General features: G+C 36.2%; 1 pseudogene; it reads left to right on the forward strand.

Moving 5' to 3' along the window:
- Positions 1 to 20,739, forward strand: part of LOC103241739 (UV excision repair protein RAD23 homolog B pseudogene) — a 93,116-nt pseudogene extending 72,377 nt beyond the window's left edge.
- Positions 20,740 to 21,116: the final 377 nt, after the last annotated feature.

Here is a 21,116-nt window from a genome sequence, read left to right on the forward strand (position 1 = left end):
GATTGGTGCATTTCTGGCTTTATGAATGGTAGTACTATGAAGAATAGTTGTATTATCTTGAGCATAATTATGACCTATTTTAGTATCGTTATTTGAAGAGTATGTATGATCTCAGGAGATGTGTGTGGGTCAAATTGACAAAGGGTGGACTTGTGATTGTTAATACTGAGTGTCAACTTGATTGCATTGAAGGATGCAAAGTATTGATCCTGGGTATCTGTGAGGGTGTTGTCAAAGGAGATTAACATTTGAGTCAGTGAACTGGGAAAGGCAGACCCACTCTTAACCTGGGTGGGCACCATCTAATCAGCTGCCAGCAAATATAAAGGAGGCAGAAAAATGTGAAAAGGCTAGATGGCCCAGCCTCCCAGCCTTTCTCCTGTGCTGGATGCTTCCTGATCTCGAACATCGGACTCCAACTTCTTCAGTTTTGGAACTCGGACTGGCTCTCCTTGTTCCTTAGCCTGCAAATGGCCTATTGTGGTACCTTGTGATTGTGTGAGTTAAGACTTAATAAACTCCCCTTTATATATATCCTATTAGTTCTGTCCCTCTGGAGGCCCCTGGGTAACCCAGGATGTTACATGTAAGTTTACTATGAACATTTGTGTACAAATCTTTATATTGACAGATACTTTAATTATCTTGGGGGAAATACTTGGAAGTAGGTTGCATGGATTATATGTATGTGTATGTTTTGCTTTTTAAGAAACTGTAAAATGGTTTTCCGAAGTAGTTGAATCATTTTACATTTCTATCATCAGCGTATGAGAGTTTCAGTTGCTCAGAATTCTTGCTAAAACCACATATGGTGTATTTTTTTTTTAATTAGCCATTCTAATAGGTCTATAATGCTATCTCATTGTGATTTTAACTTAATGGTGTTGAGAATCTTTTCATGTTTATTGTTTTCTTTGATGAAGTGTCTATTCAAATCTTTTGTCCATTGTTTTCTTACTACTGAATTTTAAGAATTTTACATATATATATAAATATATTTTGGATATAAGTCTTAAATCAGATATGTGGTTTGCAGGTATTTTCTCCCAAATATCTGGTTTGTCTTTTCATTTTGCTGGCAGTGTATTTCAAAAGGTAGAAGTTTTAAAATTATGATAGTGTCCAATTTATCTATATTTTCTTTTACAGATTATGATATTGGTATCATATCTAAGGAATCTTTACCTAATCAAAGTTGCAGAAGTTTTCTCCTAAAAGTTTTATAGGTTTAAGTTTTACATTTAGGTCTATGATTCATGTTGAGTTAATTTTATGGTGCAAGATATAGATCAAAGTTTATTTTTTTTCTTGCATATATATATATATATCCAATTATTCCAGCACCATTTGTTGAAAAGACTAATCTTTCTCTACTGAATTGCCTTTGAAACTTTGTCAAAATCATTTGTCTGTATATGTGTGGGTCTATTTCTGGACTTTCTTCTGTTCCATTTGTCTATTTGTCTATCTTTACACCAGTACCAAACTGTCTTGATTATTGTAGCTTCATAATAAGTGTTAGTTCTCTAAATTTGTTCATCTTTTTTTTTTCAGAGTTGTTTTGGCTATTCTGGGTCCTCTGAATTTTTATATCAATTTTAGAATCAGTTAATTTCTACAAAAACCCTGCTAGAATTTTAATTGGGATTGGTTTAAATGTATGGATTGGTTTGGGAAGAGTGCTTTCTTAGCATTATTGTGTCTTTTGACTAATGAACACAATATAGGTAGAACATTACTAATCTGAAAATCTGAAATTTGAAATGCTCTAAAATCTGAAACTTTTTGAGTAATGACATGATGCCACAAGTGGAAAATTACACATCTGACACCTTTGCTTTATTATGGTTCAATGTACACAAACTTTGTTTTCTGCACAAAAGTATAAAAAATTTTGTATAAAATTACCTTTAGGCTGTGTACATAAGGTGTATATAAAATAAATGCATTTTGTGTTTATACTTGGGTCCCATTCCCAAGATATCTCATTATGCATATGCAAATATTCCAAATCCAAAAAAATGTACAATCCCAAACACTTCTGGTCCCAAGCATTTTGGATGAGGAATACACAACCTGTATATCTCACCATTCATTTAGATGATCTTTAATTACTTTCAGCAATGTTTTATAGTTTTCAGTGCACAGGTCTTTTACAATCTTTTGACACTTTTATTTCTAATTATTTCATATTTTTAAGGACATTTTTAATGGCATTGTTTTCAAAATATTAACTTCTGGTAGTTCATTGCTAATATATAAAACAAAATAGATTTTTATGTATTGATCTTTTATCCTGCAGCATTGCCTCAACTCATTTAATAATTCTAGTAGCTTATTTCAAAAATATAGATTCCAGTGGGTTTTCTACATGAATAATTATGTCATTTGTGAATAAAGAGTTTTATTTATTTCTTTTCAACTTGGATATCTTTTATTTCTTTTTCTTGCTTTATTGCATTGACAAGAAATTCCAACATAATGTGAAAGAGAAGTGGTGAGAGTGGATATCTTACTTTGTTCCTGATCTTAGCTATTCCTTATTTTTTTAAGCTATATTTTTGTAGAAGCCCTTCATCAAGTTGAGAAAGTGCCTTCTTTAAAGCAGTAAAATTCCTTTTTTAAAGCAAATAAAGAATGTACATTGATATTTGTCAAATGCTTTCTTCTACATCTATTGAGATGATCATATAGTTCATACATTTCTTTTGTTTTTTATTATTGTGGATTACATTCATTGATTTTCTATTGTTAAACCAACCTTGCACACTTGGTCATGATATATAATCCTTTAACCTGGCGTTGGATTTTATTTGCTCAAATTTCAGTAACAACTTTTTCATCTATGATCATGAGGGATGTTGACCTGCAGTTTTCTTTTCCTGTAATATCTTTATCTGTTTTGGACATCTAATTCTGGCCTCATAGAGTGAGTTGAAGAATGTCCTCTCCTTTTCAATTTTATGCAATAATTTGTGTAGAATGGACACTATCTCTTCCTTGAATCTTTGGTAGAATTATCAAGTGAAGCCATATGGACCTCAGCATTTCTTTGTGGGAAATTGTGTAACTACTGATTTAATTTCTTTAATAGTGGAGGGCTATTTATATTACTTAATTTTTTTCTTGAGTAAGCTCTGGTAGTTTGTATCTTTCAAAGAATTTGTCCACTGTATCTAAGTTGTAGAGTTTATTCGAATAAGGTTGTATATAATATTCCCTTAGTACCATTTTGATATTTGTAAAATTTACCCTGGTTTCACTTCTGTCATGCCTACTACTGACAATTTGTATCTTCCTTCTTCTGCTCTGACCAGTCGGGCTAGAGATTTATTAATTTCATCAATTTTCTCAATATTATTTTGCTTTTATATGTCTCAAGTCTTTATTTTGCCTTCAGTTTTGAAATTTTTTTTCAGTGGGTATAGAATTCTAGAATAGTTTTTTCCTCCCAATACTTTTAAGATATTGCCCTACTGTTTTTTACTTTTACATTGTTTGTAACAGAAATTTACTGTGGCCCTTATTTCTGTTTCTGTATATATATTTTTTCCTTCTACTGCTTATAAGATTTCCTATTTATCACCCATTTTGATAAATTTTATTATTCTGTGCCTTAGTATTCTTTTCTTTATGTTTCTTTTGCTTAGGGTTTGCTAAGCTTCTTATATATATGGGTTTGTCATTTTTGTCAAGTTTGGAAAATTTTCATCCATAATATCTTCAAATATTTCCCCTCCATTATGACTTCAGTTACTCATATATTAGGCTGTTTGAGTTGTCCCACACCTAACACCCTGTCCAGTTTTTAACAGTTATGTCTTCTGTGTTTCATTTTGAGTTGCTTCTATTTCCATGCCTTCAAGTTCACTAATCTTTTCTTCCTCCATGTCTAATCTGCTGTTAATTCTAGAGAGTATATTTTTCATCTTACAGATTTTAGTTTTAATCATTAGAAGTTTGATTTGGATCTTTTTATGCTTTTCATGTTTTTGCTTAACTTTTTGAACATATGGAATACATTTATAATAACCATTTTAATATCCTTCTCTGCTAACTCTAATGTCTGTGGTTCTTAATCAGATTCAGTTGATTGATTTAGCTCCTCATTATGTATCATATTTTTCTGTTTTTTTGTGTGTCTGAAAATTTTTGATTGGATGCCAGACATTGTAAATTATACCTTGTGGGATGCTGTATATTTTTGTGTTCCTATAAATATTCTTGAGCTTTGTTCTGGGACACAGTTAAGTTACTTGGAAACAGTTTTATCTTTTCTACCCTTGTTTTTAGGAATTACTAGGTAGACAAGAGTAGTTTTAGTTATGGGCTAATTATTCATTACTACTGAAGCAAGACCCTTCTGAATACTATACTCAATGCCATGTAAATCTTGAGGTTTTCCAGTCTTCCTGGTGAATGGCAGCCACTATTCTCTCCAGTGAGTGCTCACTAGGTACCATTTTGGGTGGTCCTTTCTCTGGTCGTAGGTAGTATCTCTACATGAATGCATTTACCCATACTCAGAATGAGTATTTTTCAGAGATCTGAAGTTCTCTCTCTGCACAGCTCTTTCCTTTCTGGTACTCTGTTCTGTGAACTCAAGCCGTTTTGGTCTCCTCAGACCCTCCATTTCAATTCCTCAGCTCATGGAGTCTTCTACACTCCACCTGGGTTCCCCTCCCTGTTCTGTGGCCTGGAAATTCCCTTAAGGTAGTAGGGTAGAGGAATCATAGGGTCCACATCACTTGTTTCACATATCTGAGGGCTCAGTATCCTGCATTGCCTGGTGACTCAGTGTCTTAAAAACTATCGTTTATACGTTTTGTCTATTTTTTTGTTGTTTCAAGTGGAAGAGTAAACTGTTCCTGTTTCTCCATCTTGACAGGAAGTGGAAGTTCTCCTTAGCTGATTTTTCTTCTTGCCTTATACTGGGTTCTTTAAGACCAGAACAAAAATAAATAAATAAAAGAATCTTACAGAAATTCACGAAGAGACTTCAGGTTTGCAGCATAGGTTTTTGACAACTAAGTAGAGCAGTGGGCCAGTCTTTATTTGTTTCATTAATCTGGTTAAAAAAAAAAAAAAAAAAAGAAGGATTTGCATGAAATTCATGATTAAGATTGCCATATTAGCTACTAAGTCAGAAGACTTGAGAGCTGAGCCTTGGAGAAACAAAATCCTTGACAGTTGTTGATGTTTTTGTAATAAGGGACTTTATTATTTTAGCAAACAGAAAGACTGCGTGAAAATGTCAGAAAGAAACTACTTTTGGAGAAAAAAATAGAAACTGACTCACTAAAGGGACCTATTGGGGATAATTACCCAGAGCCTGTGGTAGATCAGGATGGCTGATTTAAAGTTATTGTTTTTGCAAATTCTGCAAAAAACAAAAAACAAACAAAGATTTTTTTTTTTCCTGGCTTTAGCAGTAGCAGAAAAATTTCTTCCACAGCTGTAATCTCATGTAAACTGCAAAAGTGGATTTTATTCTCTGAGTTTCTCAAGCCTCCTTTTCTCTAATACAGAGTAATATTGGCTAGATAAAACACTACAAACTATAATTTGAAATAGTGTTTCAATTTTCAATTTGCAGTCTGGGAATAGATCACAGGAATTTTAGTTTGTTGGTTTCCTGCTGCCTTAGGTCAGGAAAGCCTGAACTTTCTCATCCAACACCTGTTCAAGTCAGAGGATGCTGATTAATTCATGATGGAAAGGTATCAATTTTCACAGACCAGACCTCTACATTCTTGAAATGCTCTTCTCATGGGAGACATTAAATAAGCTTTGAATTAACTATAAGTAAATAAATTTTCAATTATTTGCATGTCACTATATTCTGTTTCATTAAAAATATTTCTTGATTTTTCTCACCAATAAAAGTATTCAAAAATGTTTAATTCAGTCATCATCACATCAAGAATTACTATATTATCTCTGAATTACATAAGTGATTTTCTAGTCATATACATACTGGTTGTTCTTACTCTATATAAACATACTTTTGTTAAAATATAACCATTTAGTTTAAAATTGAGACACCCTTGTTAGAGGAGAATTTCAAATATATTTAACAACAACAATAAAAAGGTTAAATATTAATAGCAAATGTGAGTAAGCATGGGATAATTGAATGGCTTTTTATATTCTTAGAAGTCAATTCCATCTTCATGTACTTTAATTCTTACAGGTTTTAATTCACATTAAGTTCTAATGGCTGACACCATTTTCCTCCTCCGTATCTTCTTCGGAATATGGACATCTTGGGTTGTTGTGAGAATGGAGTTACCAAAGTTGTAATCAGATAAACACTAAGCAAAGTGTTATGGCGAAGTGTGGTCAAGTGCGTTTCCTATCAGATGGTCAACACCTTAAGTGCTCAAGGTTGATGAGAATTGTTTTCATCTCTGTTGATAGGAAGAACCAATGGTGTGATCCCTGGATACTGACAATTGTTGCCCAAGAAACCTCCTCCCCTTGCCATGGGACTGCTGGGCACCCAAATAATGCACCCAAATAATTTGATAGCTCTTGTTACACAGCTCTTCTTGGACTAAAAGGCCCTCAGCATTCCTGGCAATTTCTACACTCCTGGAGCTTCATCTGGTAATTCCCTGACTTATGCAGCACCACCCCACTCCTAGAGTGTCTTTAGAGGTGTTTGCTTTCTTCTTAAAGCTATTATCCTCTTGTTCTTGGAGGGCTTATTCTTGGGGGACTTGGAGGGCTTATTAAACCCTAAGAGTCAATCATTAGCAACCAAAAAAATTAATTCTACGCTCCCAAGGTCAGGGACAGCATAATCTTAAAATACAGTGGTTAGGGAAAATATTTGCATAATGTATTTTTAGGAATGTACAGGAAGGGAAGGCAAATATAGAGGAGGAAGGTGATTTAAGAGAGTAGAGCAGAAAATATAAAGCTGCCACAAAAATTTGGAATTGCAGAATCAGCTAAAGGTAGGTGTTTGTTCTGCTTACTAACAAAGCATACACCAAATACAATTATTTGGAAGCCTATAATTTTTTAGGGTAAAATTTTTTAGGTGTTCTTCTAGTCTTACCCCATTATTTTAGAGATATAAAAACTGAATCTCAAAGAGGAGAAGTGACTTGGTTAAGCTCACACAGAAACTAGAATCCTATATCTTTTGTATTGTATCAGATGCTTTTATGATTACTGTATGCTGCCTTTTTAAGGCCTGTGATCTCCAGAGAGAGGTTTCAGCTTTTTGATATGCCAAACTAAGGAATTCTTAGTTGGCCTTTTTTTTCTTCTTGAGTTTGTGCTTGCTTAACCTAATGAGTAGGTAATAACCCTATGTTTCTAAATTTCTTAAATCAGACTTTTTGGGGTATGAAATTTTGTTAATGATTCTGTTAAGAAAAAATATCTTTTACACTTTTTCGGCTGAAAGGCAAGGGGATGCATGATGGAGGTTAGAAATACACAGCTGCCATAGTCTAATTCTTGTATAGATATTATTGAGTGATTAATGATTGAGAAAATTGCCTACTGCTTCTCTTTACTTTTCTGTATTTAGCAGATGACCTTTTCTTTTTGATCCATAATGAGAATATGAGAGAAAATGAAAGGAAAGTGCAACATCACAATAGGCTAAGAATCTACATAATTAAATGCCCAAACACTTTATCATTCAAGATCCTTCATGATCTTGCCCATCTCTTTTCCCAATGATATCCCATATTATCTCCCTTTGCATATAGTTTAATCCATACACCAAATAACTTGCTGTTCTTTAAATGCTTTGTTTTTCTACCTCCACATCTATTCTCATACTGCTTTCTCTACCTGACATTCTCTGTCCCCAAACTGTTGCTATTTAAATTTGACTTAGCTTGGGTTACCTGAGATATAGACACTGAGACAAACTTTTAAGGTTGAGTAATTTATTAGAGAGTAAAGGTAGGAGAATGATTAAGTGAAAGAATGAAAGAAAGGTTATTTTGGAAGAACGTGTTATCAAGACAGCTTTCAGTTCCAGGAAGCAACTGAAGCATAGTCCCACAGGGAAAGCTCTTGAAGCCCAGACAAGCTATTCTGCCTTAAAATTACATTACCCAAGGGGTAAGGGAACTAAGTATTTATACACCAACACTCCTCAGATATTGCTTGAGAGTCGCTCCTAGAGACATTAATTCCAGAAGCTTCCAACCTGTTGAACACCTAGGTGGTAGAGTGAGTTTCACCAGTGAGAGGATACCCTTAACAAAGAACTACTGGTGCTAGGAGTTAGAAGTTGGGCCAAAGGCAAACGGATGCTAACAGGGAGGTAATATGAGAGGCACTGACAGCATCTGCTACAAAACCGTCCCCCAAAGAAAAGATGGGATACAGCTGGCTCTGCTGCAGTTAAAAAGCAACCAAGTATTAATGGCTTAATACCACGAACGTTTATTTTTCACTTCTTGTTATCAGGAGACCTCTGTGGATTCTATAATTCAAAGAACCAGGCTGATGGCTGGTGGAATAGCTACCATGTCAAACATGGCATGATGCTGCATCAGAGGGAAAAATAAGCTCTTGCATTGGCAATGAAATGTCTACCCTGTAGTGACTTGTGCTACTTCCACTCACAAATGATTGCCCAGAGCTACTTACCTGGCTCCAATCTACCACCGGGTGTGTACACACAATCTACTATGTACCTAGACGATGAGAGAAACAAATGATTAATGATGACCACATCCCAAGACTAACAATAATTGCAGATTAATCAATGACTTAAACAAAAATGTGGCCATTGAAGGAATAGAAAATATAGTGAGTTTAGTGTAAATTTAAAAGTGATTTATAAGTAACATACCAAATCCAGAAACTATAAGAAAAGAGATTGACAAACATAAATACATAAAGCTTTAAAAAAAATTTAATGTAATAAAAATGGCATAAAAAGAGTCAAAAGTTTTTTAAAAATATGTTAATGCAGTAGATTAGGTGCTATTTTTCTTAATGTACTAATAACTTAATAAGATAAATTTTGTATCTAGAAGAAAATGAACGTGGAAATAGGCAATTCACAGATAATGGCATTCGTCTGGCCAATGCAAAATGTGACATTCAGAATAAAATAAAAATGAAATACTGTTTTTCAGCCATCACCTGAGCAAAACTACAAAGATACAGTGAGACTCAGGCATTCCCATATACTGTGGATGAGAGGGCAAAGACCTTTAACCTCTAATTTTATTTCTATTTTAAACTTGTGTGTTAAAATTTTAAATGCTGATGTCCTCTTGACCCAGTAATTTTATGTCTAAGATTTGAATCTGGAGATAAACTTGAATAAATGCATCCGGATTTGTGTATAAGTATTAATATAGTTTAGATGTGTGTTCCCACCCAAATCTCATATTGAAATGTAATCCCAAGTGTTGGAGGTGGGTCCTGGTATGAGGTGATTGGATCACGGGGGTGAATTTCTCAGGAATGGTTTAGCATCGTCCCCCATGGCCCTGTCCTTGCATAGTGAGGTGAGTTCTGAGATCTGGTCATTTAAAGTGTGCAGCACCTCCCTGCCTCACTCTCTCTTGCTCCTGCTTTTGCTATGTGAGGTGTGAGATACTGCTGTGCCTTCCACCATGATTTGAAGCTCCCTGAGGCCTCCCCAGAAGGAGATGCTACCATGCTTCCTGTACAGCCTGTAGAACTGTGAGCCAATTAAACCTCGTTTCTTTATAAATTACCCAGTCTCACGTATTTCTTTATGGCAACGCAAGAGCAGACTAATACTAATATGTTCAGTGAAACATTATTTGTCATTATAACACCTCCACCCCTCAGTGTCCATAAATAGGAGTTTAGCTGAATGATTTATAGTATATACTTATAATGAAGTATTATACAGCCATTGAAAAGCCTGAAATAGATTTTTGTGGGCTGAAACATAAAGCCTAAGATAGAATATTGATGAAAAATTAAATAACAAAAAGCAATCTATAGTGTGATTCCACTTGCGTGTGTGTCTTGCAGATGCATAGACAATTTGTGAGAGAACACGAGAGAGTGTTAAGAGTGGCAGCCTGTGGGGAGGGCTGATAGGAGTTCAGGGAGATACAGCGGGGCTGTAGAGGATGTTAATTATTTTTTGGCCATGCTCACTTGTCATTCCTTGTCTTTATAAACAAATCCCCTTCTCACTCACATAGCATGCTTTGAAGAAGGTGCTTCATTACTTCAACTCCAGAGAGGGAAGATGAGACCCAAGCCTGGTAAAAAAGCCTACCCAATTTCACTAGCCACATTGACTCATCAAGGGTGTTATTTATGAGTTGAAAGTTGGTCAATCCTGAGAGAGTTTTGGGACTGGTATGTGAGCCCCTGGGAATGTAGAAAACTCTTTTCTTCTGAGTGTGAGTCTGGAGGATGTATGCTTGAACTGCTCCAACCTATGAATGTTATGAAAGAGGAAACAAAACAATGAGGAAGAAGCATAGCTGATATGTCCAGAACAGATCTTTGGACATTTCAGTTACAAAAACAACAATAAATAAATATATAAATAAACAAACAAGCAGGCAATTTTTCCCTTTTGGCAACTTTGAATTAGGACCTACCTAGATGAGTTCTTTTCCTTTAATTTAATATTATGTTCAGTTTGAATAAATGTATGTAGTTTTGTAGTAAAAAGTATTTTGTAAATAAGAATATTCTATCCACTTTGTGATTATACTTTTAAAAAGATGTACAAAAGAAAGCTTGGATATAGAAACTGAGATATTTCTAAATGTAATACAAGACAGCCATTAAAAAATAATGAGGTTGATTTATGTGTATTCATGTGGAAAGATACTCTAAACGAATGAGAAAATATCAGGTTCCAGAAAATCACATAGAATACATTTTCATTTATATAAAAAAAGATGTTTATATGTATATTACAATCCAAAAAGCTATACAGCAGATGAATCAGTTCCCAGGTATGGGATTATGGGTGGGGGACTTCACTTCCTATTTTATACACTAATGTATATGAATATTTTACCCCCATTCTTAGGTGATAAAGACCTCAAGTATGAGTTTCATCTCATCTTTGAATTCTTCAGATCACCTGCTCATATTAGGTAACAAATATGTGTTTGTGGGGTGAATGAGTATGGAAAAAAGAAAATATAAAATTAATTAAGAGGAGGATTTTCCCTCATAGAATAAGGAAAATCCAGCAGTTTTGTGTGTGTTAAAGGCAAATGTCAAATATTAGCAGATCCATAGGCTTTGAAAAAATAATCAGTTCACAAGACCCACATCCCCACCACAATTCTAGTTGGTCATTTGCAGCTAGAGTTACTCAGAGAATAAGAAACATTTTATGTTTTTGTCTTTTTACTGGAGATTTTTTTCATAGAGGTGGTAGTAGTTAGGATAAATTAGGGTTATGCTACAGTAGCCCAAATCTCAGTGGTTTCAAACAATAAAAGTTTATTTCTTATGTTTGAAACCACTGAGATTTCATGCCACATTTCCAAAGCAAAGTAGCAGTAGTACTGTTCATTCTAGTCACCCAAGAACTCAGTAGATGAAGTCTCTGTCTCAAAATGTGCACCCACAATCACATTGGAAAGGAAAAGTCATGGCAAATTCTGCAGTGGTTCTTCAAATTGTCATCTGGAAGTGACATACACCCTTAGATTTCATTGGCCCATGGAAGTCACATGAACACATCTCACTTCAAGGAGGTAGGGAAGTGCCATCTTACCACATGCGTTTCCTGAGGAATGATAGATGAGATTTACTTCCATGCAACATTACCTACATTTACATACTTTTCAACATTCCAGTTTGGTGTCCCTTCCTTGAAGTCTATTTTAAAATGCTCGTATCATAACCACTTGCCCACAAATTACTTCCCAGAACACATGATTTTACCTATTAGCAGTGTATTAACAATTTTGTTTAAAATAAAAATTATTTTGACTTGTTAATTGCCATTTTCAGCAAATACAAAGCAAACTGAAGCACACTGCCATGTTCCCTAGGGTGAGTGGGAGGCTCAGTAAATACTAAGGGGTGAGAATATTTGCCTTGATTAAAATGATAAAGTAAATACTTATATTTGAAAATGTTGATCTGAGTAATAAGAGCTCTAATTTTTTTTTTTAGTCATCATGCATGATATAAAATATATAATTTATTGTTACATAAACTGCCCTAAATAGGCCAAATGTTGTCATCTTTACTGGCTAATTTGAACTCTAGCATATATAAACTTCCTGCTCGTTTTTGGTATTATCCTAACATTCTTTATTTTAAAAAAATATTTTTTATTTGTTTTGTTTATAAAAGAGATGTTATTGTATGTATTTTCTGTTCAAGTTTCACTTATTTATAAATACAGTAATTTAAAGTTCCATTGCCAAATCCACATGTTTAATAGAAATAAATTTGAAGCAACCCTGATAAACACAAATGAAAGTAAGAAAACACAGAGTATTATAGTTTCCAAGAATAAATTTTACATTTTGTATATCAATCAGAAATAACAGACCATATTCAACCACCACAAAAATGACTAAGACTTTACTTGAATAGTCTGCGAATCTTTTGCAACATTATTGAGTATAATTTTACTTAGTATAGCACCGAGGCACTAAGTGCTGTCTAGTGTTTCCAAGCAGAAGCCCCTGTGATGTATCTTATGAGGAAAATGACAAACCTATGTGTGTAAAAAAGCCTCATTCATGTAACACGAATATCAGGCATGCCTTGTAGTACTTTTGGCTTTGAGTTCCATATTAATGAATCAACTATATATATGTTAAATAATTGCAAGAAATATGTTTGGCATCATGGGAATGAGTAATTAAATTATGTCATTATAAAACAGAATATTATGATATTTGTTAAAAATTTAAATTATCAATAGTGGAAAAGAAAAAATGCGTAAGTTGTCTACTGGAACTATTTAGAACAATATGCATAGGAGGGAAACAACAAATTATAAAGAGGATTATCTCTGTGTGCTGGGATTAGAGGGACTTTTATTATTTTGTATTATTCTCTTCCTTGTAAATTTACCATTTCAAGTATTTTAGGGCAATAAAATTTATTAGTTTTATAATTAGAAAAATTTATACTTTTTTTGTCTTAATACCAAGGTAATATATTGTGGGTCATTGGTTTTATCTGCACTAGGTCAGATGTTTGCTGAATTCAGTTCTGAGCTTTTGAACCAAAAGCAGATCTTCAGAACAAGAAAGAAGATAATAAAAGAGAAACACGAAGAAACTGAAGATGATTGGAGGAATACAAATCAAGATGATTAGACCTAGCAGAGGGCTGGCTGGATGGCATTTATGTTGACGATGGACTCCTACACAGAGAATGATCATGGTCTAGGACGTAGTAGTGATGCAATCATCATTTCTTAAATGATTTTTTAAAACAAGTGAATGAATGACCAATTACATATCTTCCCTGAGCCAATAAAATATATTAAAAGTATAGGCCTGGACACAGCGGCTCATGCCTGTAATCCAAGCACTTTGGGAGGCTGAGGTGGGCAGATCATGAGCTCAGGAGTTCAAGACCAGCCTGGCCAACATGTTGAAACCCTGTCTCTACTAAAAATACAAAAATTAGCTGGGCATGGTGGCGAGTGCCTGTAATCCCAGCTACTTGGGAGGCTGAGGCAGGAGAATCACTTGGACCAGGGAATCAGAGGTTGCAGTGAGCCAAGATTGCACCACTGCACTCCAGCCTGGTGACAGAGTGAGACTCCATCTCAAAACAACAACAACAACAACAACAACAAAATACCCAGAAAACAAACAAAAACATGAAAATTAGCTGGAGAATTGCTTGAATCCAGGAGGCGGAGGTTGAGTGAGCAGAGATCGCGCCATTGCACGCCAGCTTGAGTAACAGAGCAAGACTCCGTCTAAAAAAAAAGTATAGAAAGAGTTTTGTATTTGATAAAAATTTACATAAGTTCATTTAAAATATGGATGGTATTGTATTGGCTTTTTCCAGAAGGAGTTGGGGGAAGAGATAGAAAGTGAAAGGATAAATCAGGGTGCTAAGTATGATATAACAAGGAATCTTATAGTCCTAAATTGGGAGGTTCCCTAAGGAATGGCCACAAAGACCCAACTCCAAGCAATAAGCTTTCTAAGCCTGGCAAACAGGACATATAACAATAGGTGACTGGTTTCCGAATTCTGGGGTATTCGTGTTTTAGAGAAAATTGTTTCACAAAGGTAACATCAACTATGCAAAGTACTTTATCTAGTCTAGGGAAAGTCTGAGGTTAAATGATTATTTGTAAGTTATTAACACACTTCCAGAAAGAAACAGCCTTAGTTAAATTCCTTTTATCTACCAATATCGAATTTAGAAAATACTGATTGTTCAATATAAGGTATCCATAGATAACTATTTTTGTGTAAAGGCATGTCAACAATATTTGCATCTTCAAGGAGCACACTATCCACTACACACACACAACACTCACACACATGTACAGCATGTACAGTCAAGCCTTATTTGTGGATTGCATATTTGGATTGCGTATTGCCTACTCACTAAAATTTACCTGTAACTCCAAAATCAGTACTTGTTGCACTTTCACTGCCATTTGAGGATGTGCAGTTTCTTGCACCCAACCTCATCCCAGCTGAGGTTGGACAGGAAAAAACCCTGCCTACTTGTTCAGTTCTCATTCCCTAAACAAGCATTCTTTTTATTGTGTATTTAGTGCCACATCTTTTTATTTTTGCATTTTTGTGCTTTTGGTGATTTCTATGTTTTAAATGGCCCCAAGTATAGTGCTGAGGCACTGAAGTGCTATCTAGTGTTTCCAAGCAGAAGAAGTCTGTAATGTACCTTATGAAGAAAATGACATAATTACATGTGTTAAATAAGCTTTATTTATCTAACATGAATATCAGGCATGAGTTATAGTGCTGTTGACTGTGAGTTCAATGTTATTGAATCAACTATATGTGTTAAATAGGATTTCCTTAAATAGAAACACACATAAAACAAAGTTATATGTTGATTACTTAATGAAAATGTGACCAAAGGTTCACAGGAACCCAGCTCTGTATTTCCCACAGGGAAATTAGTGAATGGCTTAGTATTCACTAATTCAGTGTTTATGGAGACTTTATAGAAAATAAGTACCAGAAAAAAATATATATTATAATTAATATAATAATGTATACACACACAAAAACACACATACACACAGCTATGATCTCTCATTTTAAATATATTCATAAAAATACTTGATATTAAATAGAAGTCTTTACTGATGTATATTTTTACACTATATATGTACCAATGTCAGGCTTATGTTCATTACTTTTATAAAAGCTGTTAACATTTCCACTGCAGAGGAATTCTCTCTAAACCATAAAACTATATCAAGTTGGCCGGGCACGGTGGCTCATGCATGTAATCCCAGCACTTTGGGAGGCTGAGACGGGTGGATCACGAGGTTAGGAGATCAAAACCATCCTGGCTAACACGGTGAAACCCCATCTCCACTAAAAATACAAAAAATTAGCCAGATGAGGTGGCGGTCACCTGTAGTCCCAGCTTCCCAGGAGGCTGAGGCAGGAGGATGGCATGGACCCAGGAGGCGGAGCTTGCAGTGAGCTGAGATCACGCAACTGCACTCCAGCCTGGGCAACAGAGCAAGACTCCGTCTCAAACAACAAAAACAACAACTACAAAAAAAAAAAACGATATCAAGTTGTTGTTTTAGAGTCATAATTGAAAGCTTGCTTTTTCATTTTTTTTTGTTTTTAAGCAGAACCAAAGACAAAAACCACATATGATTATCTCAATAGATGCAGAAAAGACCTTTGACAAAATTCAACAGCCCTTCATGCTAAAAACTCTCAATAAACTAGGTATTGATGGGACGTATCTCAAAATAATAGGAGTTCTTTAGGACAAACCCACAGCGAATATCATACTGAGCGGGCAAAACTGGAAGCATTCCCTTTGAAAACTGGCAGAAGACAGGGATGCCCTCTCTCACCACTCCTATTCAACATAGTGTTGGAAGTCTGGCAGGGCAATCAGGCAGGAAAAAGAAATAAAGGGTATTCAATTAGGAAAACAGGAAGTCAAATTGTCCCTGTTTGCAGATGACATGATTGTATATTTAGAAAACCTATCATCTCAGCCCCAAATCTCCTTAAGCTGACAAGCAACTTCAGCAAAGTCTCAGGATACAAAATCAATGTGCAAAAATCACAAGCATTCTTATACGCCAATAACAGACAAACAGAGAGCCAAATCATGAGTGAACTCCCATTCACAATTGCTTCAAAGAGAATAAAATACCTAAGAATCCAACTTACAAGGGATGTGAAGGACCTCTTCAAGGAGAACTACAAACCACTGCTCAATGAAATAAAAGAGGACACAAACAAATGGAAGAACATTCCATGTTCATGGATGGGAAGAATCAATATCATGAAAATGGCCATACTGCGCAAGGTAATTTATAGATTCAATGCCATCCCCATCAAGCTACCAATGGCTTTCTTCACAGAATTGGAAAAAACTACTTTAAAGTTCACGTGGAACCAAAAAAGAGCCTACATTGCCAAGACAATCCTAAGCCAAAAGAACAAAGCTGGAGGCATCACGCAATCTGATTTCAAACTATGCTACAAGGCTACAGTAACCAAAACAGCATGGTACTGGTACCAAAACAGAAATATGACCAATGGAACAGAACTGAGCCCTCAGAAATACCACACATCTACAACCACCTGATCTTTGACAAACCTGATACAAACAAGAAATGGGGAAAGGATTCCCTATTTAATAAATGGTGCTGGGAAAACTGGCTAGCCATGTGTAGAAAGTGGAAACTGGATCCCTTCCTTACACCTTATACAAAAATTAATTCAAGATGGATTAGAGACTTAAATGTTAGACCTAAAACCATAAAAACCCTAGAAGAAAAACTAGGCAATACTATTCAGGACATAGACATGGGCAAGGACTTCATGTCTAAAACACCAAAAGCAATGGCAACAAAAGCCAAAATTGACAAATGGATCTAATTAAACTAAAGAGCTCCTGCACAGCAAAAGAAACTACCATCAGAGTGAAAAGGCAACCTATAGAATGGGAGAAAATTTTTGCAATCTACTCATCCGACAAAGGGCTAATATCCAGAATCTACAAAGAACTCAAACAAACTTACAAGGAAAAAACAAACAACCCCATCAAAAAGTGGGCAAAGGATATGAACAGACACTTCTCAAAAGAAGATATTTATGCATCCAACAGACACATGAAAAAATGCTCATTATCACTGGCCATCAGAGAAATGCAAATCAAAACCACAATGAGATACCATCTCACACCAGTTAGAATGGCAATCATTAAAAAGTCAGGAAACAACAGGTGCTGGAGAGGATGTGGAGAAATAGGAACACTTTAACACTGTTGGTGGAACTGTAAACTAGTTCAACCATATTGTGGAAGACAGTGTGGCGATTCCTCAAGGATCTAGAACTAGAAATACCATTTGACCCAGCCATTCCATTACTGGGTATATACCCAAGGGATTATAAATCATGCTGCTATAAAGACACATGCACATATGTTTATTGCAGCACTATCCACAATAGCAAAGACTTGGAACCAACCCAATGTCCATCAATGATAGACTGGATTAAGAAAATGTGGCACATATCAGCCATCAAAAAGGATGAGTTCATGTCCTTTGTAGGGACGTGGATGAAGCTGGAAACTATGATTCTCAGCAAACTATCGCAAGGACAAAAACCAAACACTGCATGTTCTCACTCATAGGTGGGAATTGAACAACGAGAACACTTGGACACAGGAAGGGGAACATCACACACCGGGGCCTGTCATGGGGTGAGGGGATCGGGGAGGGATAGCATTAGCAGATATACCTGATGTAAATGATGAGTTAATGGGTGCAGCACACCAACATGGCACATGTATACATATGTAACAAACTTGCACATTGTGCACGTGTACCCTAGAATTTAAAGTATAATAATTAAAAAAAAGAAAACAAAAACTATATCAAGTTGTTGTTTTAGAGTCTTAATTGAAATCCTTTTTTTTTTTTTTTTCTTAAATAGAGTCTCCCTCCCTTTCCCAGACCAGAGTGCAATGGTGCAATTTTGGTTCACTACAACTTCTGCCTCCTGGGTTAAGTGATTCTCCTGCCTCAGCTTCCCAAGTAGCTGGGATTACAGGCACACGCCACTGGGCTCGGCTAATTTTTATATTTTTAGTAGAGATGGGGTTTCACCATGTTGGCTAGGCTAGTCTCAAACTCCTGACCTCAAGGGATCTGCCTGCCTTGGCCTCCCAAAGTGCTGGGATTACAGAAATATTCTTTTATTATACATTTTTCTAATATATATGTCATGATCACTACCAAATACACATGAAACTCAAAGATGGACAGTTTTTTTTAAGCAAAGACATCTGAATAGGTGGAAACATTGTTATGATGTGGGTGAATTTTCACACAGAAAATACAAATATGCAGAAGTCAAATGTATTTTTAGTAAACAATTTGAATTTCCATCCTTACCTGCAAACTGTTTGTTGGGCAACAGCTTAATATTGCTATTCTTAAGTAAATTCAGTCACTTCAGGACATAAACTTGGTAGATTTAGAATTTAAGCTCTGTCAACTTAAGGAAAGCATAGTTTTATTCTTCTTTTGCTCTCTAGGATTATATCTAAGTTCTGTGAGGACATGGCATCAGTCTGAAGGCGGATTTTTGTTCTCTGTAATAATTTTTGTCCCCAAGTCATTAATCAGATCGCTACTTCTCCATATTTTTGTGCTGCTGTTCACTACTAACATTTGTGGTCCAACCGTGATCTCTGGCTGCATCCTTATCCTGTGCATCCTTATCTTCTAAATCCTACAGTCCTTTTGGTTTTGTTGTGCCCTTTCAGCTCTTGGGTACAGAAAGCCTTGGCTATTTTCTTTGCCCCAGGCTCGACTATATGGGCCTCATCAAGCTGCTATGCAAACACATTTGCAGATCAGTTCTTATTACTCTGTAAGACCTAAGTGTCCCTGAATTCTGCTCTAGTTATGCAGACACTAGCCTGCCATGAAGTCTATAAGAGGTAGATTGGCATAAATAACAAAGAATGATAATACCAAGTGTCAGTAAAGATGTGAAATAACTAGAATTCTCACACTTTCCTGGTGGGAATGCAAAATGACTCAGCCCCATTGGAAACATTTTGGCAGTTTCTTATTAAAATAACTCTACATTTATTATACAACTCATCATTTGCATATCTAAGGATTATTCCAAGAGAAATAAAAAGTTATCTAACGAGGCCACAGACCCGCCCTCCCCCACCAGCAGCCAGCACCTGGCGCAGGCCCCGCAGCCGAGCTACGCAGTGGCACCATGCAGGTCACCCTGAAGACCCTCCAGCTGCAGACCTTCAAGATAGACATTGACCCGGAGGATACAGGGAAAGCACTGAAAGAGAAGATAGAATCTGAAAAGGCGAAAGATGCCTCTCCGGTAGCAGGTCAAAAATTAATTTATGCAGGCGAAATCCTCAATGATGATACTGCTCTCAAAGAATATAAAATTGATGAGAAAATCTTTGTGGTGGTTATGGTTACGGTGACCAAACCCAAAGCAGTGTCAACACCAGCACCAGCTACAACTCAGCAGTCAGCTCCTGCCAGCACTATAGCAGTTACTTCCTCCACAGCAACAACTGTGGCTCAGGCTCCAACCCCTGTCCCTGCTTTGGCTCCCACTTTCACACCCGCATTTATCACTCCAGTATCAGTGACAGTGTCTTCTGAACCTGCACCTGCTAGTGCAACTAAACAAACCTGCAGAAAAGCCAGCAGAGACACCAGTGGCTACTAGGCCGACATCAACTGATTGTACATCGGGAGATTCTTCTTGGTCAAACCTTTTCCAAGATGCAACGAGTGCACTTGTGACAGGTCAGCCTTATGAGAATATGGTAACTGAGATCATGCCAATGGGCTATGAATGAGAGCAAGTAATTGCAGCCCCGAGAGCCAGTTTCAAGAACCCTGACAGGGCAGTGGAGTATCTTGTAATGGGAATCCCTGGAGATAAAGTCAGGTTGTGGTTGACCCCCACCAAGCAGCTTAGTACTGGGGTTCCTCAATCTTCAACACTGGCTGCCGTTACAGCAACTACGACAGCAACGACAACAACAAGTTCTGGAACATCCCCTTGAATTTTTATGGAATCAGCCCCAGTTTCAACAGATGAGACAAATTATTCAACAGAATACTTCCCTGCTTCCAGCGTTACTACAGTAGATAGGTGGAGAGAATCCTCAGTTACTTCAGCAAATTAGCCAACACAAGGAGCATTTTATTCAGATGTTAAATGAACGAGTTTGAGAAGCTGATGGTCGAGGAGGAGGAGGTGGAGGTGGCAGTGGAGGAATTGCAGAAACTGGAAATGGTCCTATGAACTACATTCAAGTAACGCCTCAGGAAAAAGAAGCTATAGAAAGTTAGGGATTCCTGAAGGACTTGTGATGCAAGCATATTTTGCTTGTGAGAAGAATAAGAATTTGGCTTCCGATTTTCTTCTACAGCAGAACTTTGATGAAGATTGAAAGGGAGTTTTTTATATCTCACACTTCGCACCAGTGCATTACACTCAACTTGTTCACTGGATTGTCTGGGATGACTTGGGCTCATATCTGCAATACTTGGTGTAAGGTAGTAGACTGTTGGGGGTGGGGAGGGAGGGATCTAGGATATTGGACAGGGATAAATACAGTGCATATCTGCTTCAGTTAGCAGATGCCACAACTCCACACAGTATGTAAAATATTATACAACCAAAAATCAGCTTTTGCAGGTCTTTATTTCTTCTGTAAAACAGTAGGTAACTTTTCCTAGGTTTCACTCTTTTTAGTGTACTAGATCCAGAAACTTAGTGTAATGCCCTGCTTTATATTTCTTTGACTTAACATTTCAGAAAGAATCTTAGCTACCTAGAATTTACAGTCTCTGTTTCATGGCAACACTGGATAATGACTTTGTGAAATTTAAAATAATTTTGTAGCGACTGTAAATAGAAATGCCAAGTTATTGATAGTTA

Source organism: Chlorocebus sabaeus, chromosome 15, assembly GCF_047675955.1.
Source record: "Chlorocebus sabaeus isolate Y175 chromosome 15, mChlSab1.0.hap1, whole genome shotgun sequence".
Lineage (NCBI taxonomy): Eukaryota > Metazoa > Chordata > Mammalia > Primates > Cercopithecidae > Chlorocebus > Chlorocebus sabaeus.